The 16163-nt window shown below is 37.7% G+C and overlaps 1 pseudogene; it reads right to left on the bottom strand.

Moving 5' to 3' along the window:
• Positions 1-543: 543 nt before the first annotated feature.
• LOC140679555 (uncharacterized) lies at positions 544-1686 on the bottom strand (annotated as a pseudogene).
• Positions 1687-16163: the final 14477 nt, after the last annotated feature.

The raw sequence follows: 16163 nt of genomic DNA, 5'->3' as shown, positions 1-16163 counted from the left end.
CTTTAATCTCCTTTCTAATGAGTTCAATTTTCTTATTAAAGAAATTCATAAAGTCATCTGCCGAGTGGGTGGAGCTATTGGGAGGAGTCCCTTGTTGGGTTAGCGATGCTACTGTACTAAACAAAAATTTAGGGTCGTTTTTGTTGAGGCGGATGAGATTTGAGTAATATTTAGCTTTAGTTAAGGTAAGCATGCGTTTATACGATATTAAACTATCACTCCATGCTTGATGGAAAACCTCAAGCTTGGTCGCGCGCCATTTGCGTTCCAACTTTCTACATGATAATTTATGAGCTCTGGTTTCCTCTGTAAACCATGGGGTGCGCCTTTTAGGGGCCCTTTTTTGTTTTAGCGGTGCTATACTATCAATGGTTTTGCGCAGGGCATTGTCAAAGTTGTTAGTGAGGTTATCAATAGAGCCGACATAATTTGGGAATGGTGCCATTACCGAAGGCAGTAGGTCAGCAAGAGTCATCGTTGTGGCGGCATTAATGTTGCGGCTGCTATAGCAGTTATTATTATTATTAGTTTGTTGACAATGAGTCAGAACTTCGAATTTTATAAGGTAATGATCGGACATTACTTTAGTATACGGGAGTACCATAACTTTGGAGGTGGTGACACCCCTGACCAGCACTAGATCTATCGTATTGTCGTTGTGATGCGTAGGTTCATTTATTATTTGTGTAAGACCACAGCTATCAATTATAGTCTGGAGCGCCACGCACTGAGGGTCCGATGGGGTATTCATATGGATATTAAAGTCCCCCATTATGATTATATTGTCTGCGTGCGTCACTAGATCAGCAACGAACTCTGAGAATTCATTAATAAAGTCAGAGTAGGGCCCTGGGGGGCGGTAGATAACAGCCATATCGAAAGGCAGCGGTGCAACAGACCTCATAGTAAGCACCTCAAACGATTTGTATTTATTATTTAGGTTAGGGGTAAGGTTAAAGTTTTCATTGTATATTAGTGCGACCCCCCACCCCTTTTAAGGGGACGGGCAATATGCGCATTCGTATAGTTAGGAGGAGATGCCTCATTTAGCGCAAAAAATCCGTCTGGTTTGAGCCAGGTTTCGCTAAGACCAATGACGTTAAGATTGTTGTCTCTAATGACCTCATTAACTAATAACGTTTTGGGAGACAATGATCTTATGTTTAAAAAGCCCATATTATAAGTATTGGGCTGTTTTGACGAGTTTTTGTTTAAATTATCCGTAGTAGAAATATTAATAATGTTGCGTTTATTATACGTAGTGCACTTTAAATAGTTTCGACCATATCTAGGAATTGATACGACGGGAATTTTCAGATTGTTTGCTTGATGCTGCGATCGACTGAACGCATCATGATTTGCCACCTCAGTAGAATGCATATCTACCCCGGACACATTCACAACAGAAAACACATTATGTGAGTTGTGTGTTATTCTAAGAAAATTGCTATGCGTACAGGAATTATCCAGCCTGGTGCTGGCTAGTTCTAGCTTAACTGACTCCTCACCCGGACTAGCAGGCTCTGTAATTGCCTGTGACCGGGCTTGCTCTAGTGTAGTTAGTCAAATGTGACTTAAACAGCAGTCTATATTCTTAGACAGGATGATGGCGCCTTCCTGGTTAGGGTGAAGGCCGTCCCTCATCAGCAAGCCTGGTTTGCCCCAGAAAGAGGGCCAATTATCAATAAACGTTAGTCCCTGTTGTCTACAGAAGCTAGCCAGCCACTTGTTAAGCGAGACTAATCTGCTATATCTCTCATCATTGAGACTGTTTTGTGTTTTGTTTTTACTTTACGGAAAAAATATCGAGATACTAAGTATGTCATTATTTTGACTTAGTAAATATTTACTTACTAAGACAAACTAATGACATACTTAGTATCTCAGGTAACTAGGACTGTTTGGTGTCCGGAAAAAATATCGAGATATATATGGCGATATACGATATATATTTAGATATTTTTTCCGTAAAGTAAAAACTAAACACAAAACAGTCCTAGTTACCTGAGATACTAAGTATGTCATTATTATAAATAATAAATATAAATATCGAAATATATATCCTATATCACCATATATATCTCGATATTTTTTCTGTGGTGAAGTAGGCCGCCTTCGTCGCGTGAAGAAGCCTACAATTTTTGGTTGTGTTTTCCGCTCCGTATGCTGAATGGCGATATACGATATATATTCCGATATTTTTTCCGTAAAGTAAAAACTAAAGACAAAACAGTCCTAGTTACCTGAGATACTAAGTATGTCATTATTTTGACTTAGTATATATTGACTTACTAAGACAAAATAATGACATACTTAGTATCTCAGGTACCTAGGACTGTTTTGTGTTTAGTTTTTACTTTACGGAAAAAATATCGAGAGATATATGGCGATATACGATGTATATTGCGATATTTTTTCCGTAAAGTAAAAACAAAACACAAAACAGTCCTAGTTACCTGAGATACTAAGTATGTCATTATTTTGACTTAGTAAGTCAATATTTACTAAGTCAAAATAATGACATACTTAGTATCTCAGGTAACTAGGACTGTTTTGTGTCCGGAAAAAATATCGAGATATATATGGCGATATACGATATATATTTAGGACTGTTTTGTGTTTAGTTTGTACTTTACGGAAAAAATATCGAGATACTAAGTATGTCATTATTTTGACTTAGTAAATATTGACTTACTAAGACAAAATAATGACATAGTATCTCAGGTACCTAGGACTGTTTTGTGTTTAGTTTTTACTTTACGGAAAAAATATCGAGAGATATATGGCGATATACGATATATATTTCGATATTTTTTCCGTAAAGTAAAAACTAAACACAAAACAGTCCTAGTTACCTGAGATACTAAGTAGGTCATTATTTTGACTTAGTAAATATTTTTTTCCGTAAAGTAAAAACAAAACACAAAACAGTCCTAGTTACCTGAGATACTAAGTATGTCATTATTTTGACTTAGTATATATTGACTTACTAAGACAAAACAATGACATACTTAGTATCTCAGGTACCTAGGACTGTTTTGTGTTTAGTTTTTACTTAACGGAAAAAATATCGAGAGATATATGGCGATATACGATATATATTCCGATATTTTTTCCGTAAAGTAAAAACAAAACACAAAACAGTCCTAGTTACCTGAGATACTAAGTATGTCATTATTTTGACTTAGTAAGTCAATATTTACTAAGTCAAAATAATGACATACTTAGTATCTCAGGTAACTAGGACTGTTTTGTGTCCGGAAAAAATATCGAGATATATATGGCGATATACGATATATATTTAGGACTGTTTTGTGTTTAGTTTTTACTTTACGGAAAAAATATCGAGATACTAAGTATGTCATTATTTTGTCTTAGTAAGTCAATATTTACTAAGTCAAAACTAAAACTATGTCATTATTTTGTCTTAGTAAGTCAATATTTACTAAGTCAAAATAATGACATAGTATCTCAGGTACCTAGGACTGTTTTGTGTTTTGTTTTTACTTTAGGGAAAAAATATCGAAATATATATCGTATATCGCCATATATCTCTCGATATTTTTTCCGTAAAGTAAAAACTAAACACAAAACAGTCCTAGGTACCTGAAATACTAAGTATGTCATTATTTTGACTAAGTAAATATTGACTTACTAAGACAAAATAATGACATACTTAGTATTTCAGGTACCTAGGACTGTTTTGTGTTTAGTTTTTACTTTACAGAAAAAATATCGAGATACTAAGTATGTCATTATTTTGACTTAGTAAATATTGACTTACTAAGACAAAATAATGACATAGTATCTCAGGTACCTAGGACTGTTTTGTGTTTAGTTTTTACTTTACGGAAAAAATATCGAAAGATATATGGCGATATACGATATATATTTTGATATTTTTTCCGTAAAGTAAAAACTAAACACAAAACAGTCCTAGTTACCTGCGATACTAAGTATGTCATTATTTTGTCTTAGTAAGTCAATATTTACTTAGTCAAAATAATGACATACTTAGTATCTCAGGTAACTAGGACTGTTTTGTGTTTTGTTTTTACTTTACGGAAAAAATATCGAGATACTAAGTATGTCATTATTTTGACTTAGTAAATATTGACTTACTAAGACAAAATAATGACATACTTAGTATCTCAGGTACCTAGGACTGTTTTGTGTTTAGTTTTTACTTTACGGAAAAAATATCGAGAGAGATATATGGCGATATACAATATATATTTCGATATTTTTTCTGTAAAGTAAAAACAAAACATGAAACAGTCCTAGTTACCTGAGATACTAAGTATGTCATTATTTTGTCTTAGTAAGTCAATATTTACTTAGTCAAAATAATGACATACTTAGTATCTCAGGTAACTAGGACTGTTTTGTGTTTTGTTTTTACTTTACGGAAAAAATATCGAGATACTAAGTATGTCATTATTTTGACTTAGTAAATATTGACTTACTAAGACAAAATAATGACATACTTAGTATCTCAGGTACCTAGGACTGTTTTGTGTTTAGTTTTTACTTTACGGAAAAAATATCGAGAGATATATGGCGATATACGATATATATTTCGATATTTTTTCCGTAAAGTAAAAACAAAACATAAAACAGTCCTAGTTACCTGAGATACTAAGTATGTCATTATTTTGTCTTAGTAAGTCAATATTTACTTAGTCAAAATAATGACATACTCAGTGTCTCAGGTAACTAGGACTGTTTTGTGTTTTGTTTTTACTTTACGGCAAAAATGTCGAAATATATATCGTATATCGCCATTCAGCATACGGAGCAGCGGAAAACACAACCAAAAATTGTAGGCTTCTTCACGCGACGAAGCCGGCCTACTTCACCACAGTCTGTAGTCTATTTCCAAATTGCCCCTGGAGAGACACCACCATAACTAACACATTTTCTGGGGGAAATGTCATTATTTTGTCTTAGTAAGTCAATATTTACTAAGTCAAATTAATGACTTACTGTAAATAAGCGTTTGCAATAAGCGTTTGGAAAAAAATAGTTAAGAGTGGGGCCACATGCTGACATATGCTCAACTCATCATGCTTAATTTATTACAGCATTTGGGAAGCCTCTAGTTGATTTTTATTCTGTAAATGTTATATTTTTATCAACATGGGATAGCAGGGACCCTGCCATTCAAAACTAGGCTGCTACATTACTAATGATTAATGTGGCATCAAGGGTTGGAATTGGGGGTTAAATCACCAAAAATGATTCCCGGGCGTGGCCACCGCTGCTGCTCACTGCTCCCCTCACCTCCCAGGGGGTGATCAAGGGTGATGGGTCAAATGCAGAGAATAATTTCGCCACACCTAGTGTGTGTGTGTGACAATTATTGGTACTTTAACTTTAACTTTCAACTATAGCTGAAACAATAGTACAATAGCAATAGGAGAGACTATTCTTTGTTGTTAAGGCGGCCGCCTTAACTCTACTATGCAAAGCCAAAGCCATTTATCAACAACACCCGGAAACGCTTTGTTGGGCCCGAGCTCATCTAAGATGGACTGATGCAAAGTGGTTTGACAAGTCCACATTTCAAATTGTTTTTTGGAAACTGTTGACGGAGAGGAAAATAATCATCCGGATTGTTATAGGCGCAAAGTGTAAAAGCCAGCATGTGTGATGGTATGGGGGTGTATTAGTGCCCAAGGCATGGGTAACTTACACATCTGTGAAGGCACCATTAATGTTGAAAGGTACATACAGCTTTTGGAGCAACATATGTTGCCATCCAAACTACATTATCATGGACGCCCCTGCTTATTTCAGCAAGACAATTTCCATTACAAAAGCGTGACTAGACTGGCCTGCCTGTTTCTCAGTGTGAACATTAAATATCTTGTCTTTGCAGTCTATTCAATTAAATATAAGTTGAAAAAGGTTTACCATTTACACAACGTGACAACTTCACTGCTTTTGGGCTTTTGTATAAGGAGAAACATTGATGGTGACAACACAAAGTCGAGTTTTTCTGTCGGCCAATAGATGGATTCTCCTCAGGGCCTATTTGTGGGGACGGCAGCAAGTTAATTTAAAGGTCTTGAGGGAGCTGTTTGGCCGCACATAACGTATCTAGCGAGTGGTATTCCTCCTGCTGTGTACACAAACGAGACAGTCGTGCGTCTAAAGGACGTCTCCTTGTGCCGAGCGCAGTTCTTCCAGGCTGCCGTCGGCATTCCTGTCCTCGTTCTCTCTGTCTCTCTCTCTCGCCGCGTACACCCCATGAATAATGCAAAGCCAGCCAGGTGATAAATTCTCCGGTGTAAATCCGCCAGGCGCATCAGAAGAAGCGACTGCGATTTGACAGCGCATCATCACACTGGAGAGGCGTCGGCGGGAGGCGGGAGGCGTGAGGCGGGAGGGCACGTCAGTCTGAAGAAGGCGTGCTGACGGGGGATTACCGCCGGAAGGAGGGTGTGTGTCATTTGGGCCCTCGACGAACGATCAGATCGCTGCTTAGTGGAAAAAAATCTCCGGCTGATAACGAGTGAGCAGGCGGCGGACGATCGCTCACAACCATTGGCAGAAAAATGGTATTTAAATTATCAAAAAACTTTCCGTTCTGAGTTCCCAATGAACAGACAAGAGGCTGTTTTTGTTGCACCAAGCAAAGGCTTGGAAAATTCCATTGTGTACGATTGGAGGAGACGGGAGGAGGTTATCTGTTGTCATCGAAGACCTGCCCAAGCTGAATCCAGGACTAGCCCAAGCCCGAGGCAGCTCCTTTTTTTGTTTTCAATGTGACCAAAAACAAGAGCTGTTTATATACCCCCCATTCCTTTGGAAGCACATGTCGTTGTGTAAACAGGGAGTGTCCAAATAAAGGAGGAGACGTAAACCTTTTTCGTCAGAGCGTGGTGCAAGACTGTAAGAGAGTACGGTCGCCGCGTCTCTCCTCAATATTGAGTCCAAATTTTATTCTGTCTCTGTTTGATTCTTTGCTTCTTGTCTTGTTTAATAGATGTCATCAGTGTTTGAACCTGACAACCATTACCCTAAATAAGCCCCAAATTATTCCCTACGTTATAAAACGGGGCGATTTTAGTTTTTTTTTTGAAAACACAAAAAAACCAAGCAAATACACTGAAAAGGTGTTCTATAGTTTGTGCTACGGCGCCATCTTTTGAACGAGTCCGCTCACTGCAGCTGCCCATAGCGTTTTTACATTTGCAACATTTGTAAGTTTCGTAATACAACTAAGGTTTATGGTTGTTCCCATTGGGTTCAATCAATCAATCAATGGGAGGGGAGACTGGATGCAATGGACGTCGAGTGGGTCTGACATAATAGTGTGAGAGTCCAGTCCATAGTGGATCTAACATAATAGTGTGAGAGTCCAGTCCATAGTGGATCTAACATAATAGTCTGAGAGTCCAGTCCATACTGGATCTAACATAATAGTGAGAGTCCAGTCCATAGTGGATCTAACATAATAGTGTGAGAGTCCAGTCCATAGTGGATCTAACATAATAGTGTGAGAGTCCAGTCCATAGTGGATCTAACATAATAGTGTGAGAGTCCAGTCCATAGTGGATCTAACATAATAGTGAGAGTCCAGTCCATAGTGGATCTAACATAATAGTGAGAGTCCAGTCCATAGTGGATCTAACATAATAGTGTGAGAGTCCAGTCCATAGTGGATCTAACATAATAGTGTGAGAGTCCAGTCCATAGTGGATCTAACATAATATTGTGAGAGTCCAGTCCATAGTGGATCTAACATAATAGTGAGAGTCCAGTCCATAGTGGATCTAACATAATAGTGAGAGTCCAGTCCATAGTGGATCTAACATAATAGTGTGAGAGTCCAGTCCATAGTGGATCTAACATAATAGTGTGAGAGTCCAGTCCATAGTGGATCTAACATAATAGTGTGAGAGTCCAGTCCATAGTGGATCTAACATAATAGTGAGAGTCCAGTCCATAGTGGATCTAACATAATAGTGTGAGAGTCCAGTCCATAGTGGATCTAACATAATAGTGTGAGAGTCCAGTCCATAGTGGATCTAACATAATAGTGAGAGTCCAGTCCATAGTGGATCTAACATAATAGTGTGAGAGTCCAGTCCATAGTGGATCTAACATAATAGTGAGAGTCCAGTCCATAGTGGATCTAACATAATAGTGAGAGTCCAGTCCATAGTGGATCTAACATAATAGTGTGAGAGTCCAGTCCATACTGGATCTAACATAATAGTGAGAGTCCAGTCCATAGTGGATCTAACATAATAGTGTGAGAGTCCAGTCCATAGTGGATCTAACATAATAGTGTGAGAGTCCAGTCCATAGTGGATCTAACATAATAGTGTGAGAGTCCAGTCCATAGTGGATCTAACATAATAGTCTGAGAGTCCAGTCCAGTGCCGGCCCAAGCCTCCATGGGGCCCTAAGCAAAATTTGATTTTGGGGCCCTCTATTTCTGCCAATAATATTGATTGATCATTCACACACCTACTATAAACTCATTGCGGCTCTGGCAGTATTGTTTACATTATCCTATTGTCAGCCTGGCATGTCTTTACAAATGACATGTCATTTATAAAGATATGGGGGTGGCCCAGTTAAGAACATAAATAATACCAATGAATGATGCCCAGAGTGCCACATATGGTTCCTAATCTTAAAATGTAGAAAACATTCAGCTACAAGAGTGGCCTGGGGTTGAACAGTCCAAGTGATAAAGCTTTGTATTTACAGTAAAAGTGTCATCTTGTCTCATCAGTCTTGTACATATTAGTCTTTAATTACTAGTTTATATTTTTAGTTAATTGTTCATATTTAATGTTTACTTTGTACAAAGAGAGCGCAGTCTACTGAAGTTAAATTCCATGTGTGTTAAACATAACTGGACAATAAAGCTGATTCTGATTCACTTTATTATTTTGGTAACAAAAACCTGAAACAGCAATGTGCAAAAATGTTGACCTAAAATTGTGTTTTTGTACAATAATATATCTTTGATCATTTAGAAATCATCAGTCAGACTCGTACATGGAAGAAAATAAAAAATAATAATTTTTTGTTAATTGCTTTTGGGGGCCCCCTGGTGGCCGCGGGGCCCTAAGCAAGCGCTTAGTACGCTTATGCCTTGGGCCGGCTCTGGTCCAGTCCATACTGGATCTAACATAATAGTGAGAGTCCAGTCCATAGTGGATCTAACATAATAGTGTGAGAGTCCAGTCCATAGTGGATCTAACATAATAGTGAGAGTCCAGTCCATAGTGGATCTAACATAACAGAGTGAGAGTCCAGTCCATAGTGGATCTAACATAATAGTTAGAGTCCAGTCCATAGTGGATCTAACATAATAGTGAGAGTCCAGTCCATAGTGGATCTAACATAATAGTGAGAGTCCAGTCCATAGTGAATCTAACATAATAGTGAGAGTCCAGTCCATAGTGGATCTAACATAATAGTGAGAGTCCAGTCCATAGTGGATCTAACATAATATTGTGAGAGTCCAGTCCATAGTGGATCTAACATAATAGTGAGAGTCCAGTCCATAGTGGATCTAACATAATAGTGAGAGTCCAGTCCATAGTGGATCTAACATAATAGTGTGAGAGTCCAGTCCATAGTGGATCTAACATAATAGTGTGAGAGTCCAGTCCATAGTGGATCTAACATAATAGTGAGAGTCCAGTCCATAGTGGATCTAACATAATAGTGTGAGAGTCCAGTCCATAGTGGATCTAACATAATAGTGAGAGTCCAGTCCATAGTGGATCTAACATAATAGTGTGAGAGTTCAGTCCATAGTGGATCTAACATAATAGTGTGAGAGTCCAGTCCATAGTGGATCTAACATAATAGTGAGAGTCCAGTCCATAGTGGATCTAACATAATAGTGTGAGAGTCCAGTCCATAGTGGATCTAACATAATAGTGAGAGTCCAGTCCATAGTGGATCTAACATAATATTGTGAGAGTCCAGTCCATAGTGGATCTAACATAATAGTGAGAGTCCAGTCCATAGTGGATCTAACATAATAGTGAGAGTCCAGTCCATAGTGGATCTAACATAATAGTGTGAGAGTCCAGTCCATAGTGGATCTAACATAATAGTGTGAGAGTCCAGTCCATAGTGGATCTAACATAATAGTCTGAGAGTCCAGTCCATACTGGATCTAACATAATAGTGAGAGTCCAGTCCATAGTGGATCTAACATAATAGTGTGAGAGTCCAGTCCATAGTGGATCTAACATAATAGTGTGAGAGTCCAGTCCATAGTGGATCTAACATAATAGTGAGAGTCCAGTCCATAGTGGATCTAACATAATAGTGTGAGAGTCCAGTCCATAGTGGATCTAACATAATAGTGAGAGTCCAGTCCATAGTGGATCTAACATAATAGTGTGAGAGTTCAGTCCATAGTGGATCTAACATAATAGTGTGAGAGTCCAGTCCATAGTGGATCTAACATAATAGTGAGAGTCCAGTCTATAGTGGATCTAACATAATAGTGAGAGTCCAGTCCATAGTGGATCTAACATAATAGTGTGAGAGTCCAGTCCATACTGGATCTAACATAATAGTGAGAGTCCAGTCCATAGTGGATCTAACATAATAGTGTGAGAGTCCAGTCCATAGTGGATCTAACATAATAGTGTGAGAGTCCAGTCCATAGTGGATCTAACATAATAGTCTGAGAGTCCAGTCCAGTGCCGGCCCAAGCCTCCATGGGGCCCTAAGCAAAATTTGATTTTGGGGCCCTCTATTTCTGCCAATAATATTGATTGATCATTCACACACCTACTATAAACTCATTGCGGCTCTGGCAGTATTGTTTACATTATCCTATTGTCAGCCTGGCATGTCTTTACAAATGACATGTCATTTATAAAGATATGGGGGTGGCCCAGTTAAGAACATAAATAATACCAATGAATGATGTCCAGAGTGCCACATATGGTTCCTAATCTTAAAATGTAGAAAACATTCAGCTGCAAGAGTGGCCTGGGGTTGAACAGTCCAAGTGATAAAGCTTTGTATTTACAGTAAAAGTGTCATCTTGTCTCATCAGTCTTGTACTTATTAGTCTTTAATTACTAGTTTATATTTTTAGTTAATTGTTCATATTTAATGTTTACTTTGTACAAAGAGAGCGCAGTCTACTGAAGTTAAATTCCATGTGTGTTAAACATAACTGGACAATAAAGCTGATTCTGATTCACTTTATTATTTTGGTAACAAAAACCTGAAACAGCAATGTGCAAAAATGTTGACCTAAAATTGTGTTTTTGTACAATAATATATCTTTGATCATTTAGAAATCATCAGTCAGACTCGTACATGGAAGAAAATAAAAAATAATAATTTTATGTTAATTGCTTTTGGGGGCCCCCTGGTGGCCGCGGGGCCCTAAGCAAGCGCTTAGTACGCTTATGCCTTGGGCCGGCTCTGGTCCAGTCCATACTGGATCTAACATAATAGTGAGAGTCCAGTCCATAGTGGATCTAACATAATAGTGTGAGAGTCCAGTCCATAGTGGATCTAACATAATAGTGAGAGTCCAGTCCATAGTGGATCTAACATAATAGTGTGAGAGTCCAGTCCATAGTGGATCTAACATAATAGTGAGAGTCCAGTCCATAGTGGATCTAACATAACAGAGTGAGAGTCCAGTCCATAGTGGATCTAACATAATAGTTAGAGTCCAGTCCATAGTGGATCTAACATAATAGTGAGAGTCCAGTCCATAGTGAATCTAACATACGGTAATAGTGAGAGTCCAGTCCATAGTGGATCTAACATAATAGTGAGAGTCCAGTCCATAGTGGATCTAACATAATAGTGAGAGTCCAGTCCATAGTGGATCTAACATAATAGTGTGAGAGGTCCAGTCCATAGTGGATCTAACATAATAGTGAGAGTCCAGTCCATAGTGGATCTAACATAATATTGTGAGAGTCCAGTCCATAGTGGATCTAACATAATAGTGAGAGTCCAGTCCATAGTGGATCTAACATAATAGTGAGAGTCCAGTCCATAGTGGATCTAACATAATAGTGTGAGAGTCCAGTCCATAGTGGATCTAACATAATAGTGTGAGAGTCCAGTCCATAGTGGATCTAACATAATAGTGAGAGTCCAGTCCATAGTGGATCTAACATAATAGTGTGAGAGTCCAGTCCATAGTGGATCTAACATAATAGTGAGAGTCCAGTCCATAGTGGATCTAACATAATAGTGAGAGTCCAGTCCATAGTGGATCTAACATAATAGTGAGAGTCCAGTCCATAGTGGATCTAACATAATAGTGTGAGAGTCCAGTCCATAGTGGATCTAACATAATAGTGAGAGTCCAGTCCATAGTGGATCTAACATAACAGAGTGAGAGTCCAGTCCATAGTGGATCTAACATAATAGTTAGAGTCCAGTCCATAGTGGATCTAACATAATAGTGAGAGTCCAGTCCATAGTGGATCTAACATAATAGTGAGAGTCCAGTCCATAGTGAATCTAACATAATAGTGAGAGTCCAGTCCATAGTGGATCTAACATAATAGTGAGAGTCCAGTCCATAGTGGATCTAACATAATAGTGAGAGTCCAGTCCATAGTGGATCTAACATAATAGTGTGAGAGGTCCAGTCCATAGTGGATCTAACATAATAGTGAGAGTCCAGTCCATAGTGGATCTAACATAATATTGTGAGAGTCCAGTCCATAGTGGATCTAACATAATAGTGAGAGTCCAGTCCATAGTGGATCTAACATAATAGTGAGAGTCCAGTCCATAGTGGATCTAACATAATAGTGTGAGAGTCCAGTCCATAGTGGATCTAACATAATAGTGTGAGAGTCCAGTCCATAGTGGATCTAACATAATAGTGTGAGAGTCCAGTCCATAGTGGATCTAACATAATAGTGAGAGTCCAGTCCATAGTGGATCTAACATAATAGTGTGAGAGTCCAGTCCATAGTGGATCTAACATAATAGTGAGAGTCCAGTCCATAGTGGATCTAACATAATAGTGTGAGAGTTCAGTCCATAGTGGATCTAACATAATAGTGTGAGAGTCCAGTCCATAGTGGATCTAACATAATAGTGAGAGTCCAGTCCATAGTGGATCTAACATAATAGTGAGAGTCCAGTCCATAGTGGATCTAACATAATAGTGAGAGTCCAGTCCATAGTGGATCCAACATAATATTGTGAGAGTCCAGTCCATAGTGGATCTAACATAATAGTGAGAGTCCAGTCCATAGTGGATCTAACATAATAGTGAGAGTCCAGTCCATAGTGGATCTAACATAATAGTGTGAGAGTCCAGTCCATAGTGGATCTAACATAATAGTGTGAGAGTCCAGTCCATAGTGGATCTAACATAATAGTGTGAGAGTCCAGTCCATAGTGGATCTAACATAATAGTGAGAGTCCAGTCCATAGTGGATCTAACATAATAGTGAGAGTCCAGTCCATAGTGGATCTAACATAATAGTGAGAGTCCAGTCCATAGTGGATCTAACATAATAGTGTGAGAGTTCAGTCCATAGTGGATCTAACATAATAGTGTGAGAGTCCAGTCCATAGTGGATCTAACATAATAGTAAGAGTCCAGTCCATAGTGGATCTAACATAATAGTGAGAGTCCAGTCCATAGTGGATCTAACATAATAGTGTGAGAGTCCAGTCCATAGTGGATCTAACATAATAGTGTGAGAGTCCAGTCTAGGAGACCATCTCGAGCGGAGACGGGTCAGCAGCGCAGAGATGTCCCCAACCGATGCACAGGCGAGCGGTCCACCCGGGGGCCCGACTCTGGACAGCCAGCACTTGGTTTTTTTTCTTGCCCTGATGTGGGATCTGCGCCGACGATGGCTTGTGCAGCCCTTTGAGACACTTGTCATTAAGGGTTATGCATTTTAACTTTGATTGACTGATTGAACTAAAACTGTTCATACTTGGGAAGGTAACGTGACCGCGGTGAGACACGTTACTTTTACCCTACCGATGATGTATTGTTGCAATAGCAATCCTTCTTTTTAGAGCTTTCAACCGGAAGTAGAAGTGCCGTTCCGTCTTCTGGCCGTCCATAGCGTATCTACTCGGATGCATTCTTCATTTCTCACTCCAAGCAACATTTTTAAGTTTTACAATATAACTAAAACTATTCATACGTACTAAACCGTGCCATGTGCGATGTCTGTAGGAGTGTTTTCACGCATATTTGAACGCGCTATCGTGATTTAATCAAGCGAGCGTCGTTGGCATTAGCTAACAGGCTAACACGTTTACGAGTGTCTGTGTTAGTATTATTAACTTACAACGGTATTGTTTCAGTTTCACAAATTCCTCAGTAAATTCACCAAAACGTCACCGTGTAGTTATTGAGTCTGTTTAGCTGATTGGGGAGCTAGCTTGCGCAGCTAGTGGGTCCATGACCATGACTTCTGTTTTGTTTGATTGGCCGTTTTACTGCCCTGTTACAGACACTGTTAAGAAACAACTAAGGTATGTAAATAAACTGCATATTTCTGTGTAAATAACTCATTTTACAACGTATATACCTGCGGCTTATAGTCCAGTGCGGCTAATATATGGAACACTATTGTTTTCTTCTTCTTTCTTCTATGCGCTTTATAGTCCGGAAAATACGGTAAAATTAAGCTAAAATTCTAACATAAAACTTAAGCATGAAACGTTAGCATATTACAATTAAGGTATGCAAAAAAAACATTTACAAACTCTAAATAACTAATATCACAATGTATATATCTGCAGCTTATAGTCCAGTGATGCTAATATATGGAACAATATTGTTTTGTTTTCTTAAATTTAGTGGGTGCGGCTTATATACGCTTTATAGTCCGGAAGATACGATAAAATTAAGCTAAAATTCGAACATAAAACGTTACCATGCATTTATAAGTCTGAAAATTATGTAAAAAAACATTTACAAAATCTAAATAACTATTATCACAACGTATATATCTGCAGCTTATAGTTCAGTGTGACTTCTATATGGGGAAAAAATAGTATATATATTTAGCGGGTGCAACTTATATACCGGTGTGCTTTATAGTTCGGAAAATATGATAAAATTAAGCTAAAATTCGAACATAGCATGCATTTATAAGCATGACAAATAAGTAAAAAAACATTTACAAAATCTAAATAACTAATATCACAACGTATATATCTGCGGCTTATAGTTCCGTGTGACTTCTATATGGGGAAAAAATAGTATATATATTTAGTGGGTGCAACTTATATACCGGTGCGCTTTATAGTCCGGAAAATACAATAAAATTAAGCTAAAATTCGAACATAGCATGCATTTATAAGCATGACAAATATGTAAAAAAAACATTTACAAAATCTAAATAACTAATATCACAATGTATATATCTGCGGCTTATAGTTCAGTGTGATTTCTATATGGGAAAAAAATAGTATATATATTTAGTGGGTGCAACTTATATACCGGTGCGCTTTATAGTCCGGAAAATACAATAAAATTAAGCTAAAATTCGAACATAGCATGCATTTATAAGCATGAAACGTTAGCATATTACAATTAAGGTATGTAAAAAAAAACATTTACAAAATCTAAATAACTAATATCACAACGTATATATCTGTATACCGGTGCGCTTTATAGTCCGGAAAATACGATAAAATTAAGCTAAAATCAAACATAAAACGTTTGCATGCATTTATAAGCATGAAACGTTAGCATATTACAATTAAGGTATGTAAAAAAAAAAACATTTACAAAATCTAAACAACTAATATCACAACAAATTTTTATCTGCGGCTTATAGCTCCGTGTGACTTCTATATGGAAAAAAAAAAATAGTATATATATTTAGTGGGTGCACCTTATATACCGGTGCGCTTTATAGTCGGGAAAATACGATAAAATTAAGCTAAAATTCGAACATAGCATGCATTTATAAGCATGAAACGTTAGCATATTCCAATTAAGGTATGTAAAAAAATGTTTACAAAATCTAAATAATTAATATCACAACATATATATCTGCGGCTTATAGTCCAGTGATGCTAATATATGGAACAATGTTGTTTTCTTCTCAAATTTAGTGGGTGCGGCTTAAATACGCTTTATAGTCCGGAAGATACGATCAAATTAAGCTAAAATTCGAACATAAAACGTTAGCATGCAA

This window comes from Nerophis lumbriciformis, linkage group LG18, assembly GCF_033978685.3.
Source record: "Nerophis lumbriciformis linkage group LG18, RoL_Nlum_v2.1, whole genome shotgun sequence".
Taxonomy (NCBI): domain Eukaryota; kingdom Metazoa; phylum Chordata; class Actinopteri; order Syngnathiformes; family Syngnathidae; genus Nerophis; species Nerophis lumbriciformis.
Note: the sequence above shows the minus strand (reverse complement) of the source record. Positions and strands in the feature narration are given on the sequence as shown.